Consider the following 1,677-nt stretch of genomic DNA (forward strand, 5'->3'; position numbering starts at 1 on the left):
TTACTATGCAAACGACCTCGTTTGTACTGATCATAGTAGGCCCTACAACAGTTTTTTCTAGGCCTATTGGTAGCAGTGGGTATTACAGTTATATGATCAGCTGTGACTATGGTAGCCTACTAAAAGTTGTTCCCAATTCTGTAATCTGTTACAAAGATCAGGCTTACTCGGCGCGTTGCACTTGCATGGATTGTTTGGTTGGCGTCTATCGCATTGCTCTGACGAGTGTGCGAGATGCCCTGCGATTGTCAAACAACGGTGTGATTATGTCATCTTATCATTAGCCAATCAGAGCACTTTATATGTCTTCCTATGCTTGGCTCTTCACGAAAAAAAAAAATCGCTTCCCGACAAAATTTCAGTTGTTATGAAGAATCTGATTTTTATATTTTATAAAAGATTTAAAAATGTAATACAAAATTGCTAATTTAACTGAATTTAGACATTCAAAAAACATGAAAAAAATGTAAAATAAAAATGAAATTCATTTTTTTTTTTGTGTTCCACACAAAAATTGAATGCGGATGGATTTTTAATATTTGATTTTGCGATAGGTCTGCGAAGAAACATAGTAGTAGTAGTAGACGCCGAAAACATTAGCCTATCCAACACTGCTAGACTAGGCCTAGCCTTACCTCGATCTAGGTTCTGTTTTCACACATAAAAACGGCCGACATTGTATTTTCCGTTGCTAGTATTGACACTTGTGAAATATAATATTTCATAGGAATTATTTCAAATCTGTTAAAAAAATGATTCTGACCTATATTTTGACAATTAAACAAACACATCTCAGGCCTACTCGATCGATCGCAATGTTATGTGCGAGATGCAAAGTACTAAAACCACTTTCATTAGAGAGGGCGCACTTTATTGACTGTATAAAGTATACATAAAAGCGAGAGCATTCCAGCAGATGCGATCTATAACCTCTGAATTTGCCTAGTAACGAAGAATTCGTCGAGAAAATGGTAATCTCCTATTCTTTTGCGTAAAACTAAAATTATGCCAATATTTTTTCATTGTTTATAATAAATAGAGTAGTAATGCATATCCATTTTTTTCTATAAAAAAATTTCTTGTTTAGTGAAATTTTGCCGGGAATGGTGATTTAACGTAGCCTACGCCCGGCGTATTTCTCAGGTCTGAACGTAGCCTTACAAGCTCGGTTTTTGGGGCCATTAGGTTACTTTTTTGTTCTATTCGGTCGAGCTTAGTTTGAACGTGGTGCGTTTTCATGCGGGCGTGCATTCAGGTGTTCGAATCGATAGTTAGCGACGTTTGATTTTTGTAAAACGTATCGCAATCTTTGTTTGAGGTGGCCATGTTTATGAAGTTCACCGACCCACCAATTTTATATTTAGTTATATGTCAGGTAGGCGGTTTTTTGGTCGCCAAACTTGCTTTATAACGCATTTGTTCCAATTTTAGGGTTATTCCGCACAGTGTTACATATTTTAAGGAGTGGCGCCAGGATTTGCCCGACGGGGCGGGGGGGGGGGCGAGGTCCCCGACGGGAGAGGGCGGTTCCCCCGATGAGGTGTCAGATTTCCCCGACGAAAGCAAAGTGGGCGTGGTCGAGATTTGATTAAAAGGTTCGGAAAGTGGTCCTGGGGGCGAAGCTTCCGAAAATTTCGACAACTTAGGGGTTTCAAAGGCTTATTTAATCGATTTTAG

Source organism: Anneissia japonica, unplaced genomic scaffold (genome assembly GCF_011630105.1).
Source record: "Anneissia japonica isolate Jap-2015-1 unplaced genomic scaffold, ASM1163010v1 scaffold287847_len925385_cov155, whole genome shotgun sequence".
NCBI classification, from domain to species: domain Eukaryota; kingdom Metazoa; phylum Echinodermata; class Crinoidea; order Comatulida; family Comatulidae; genus Anneissia; species Anneissia japonica.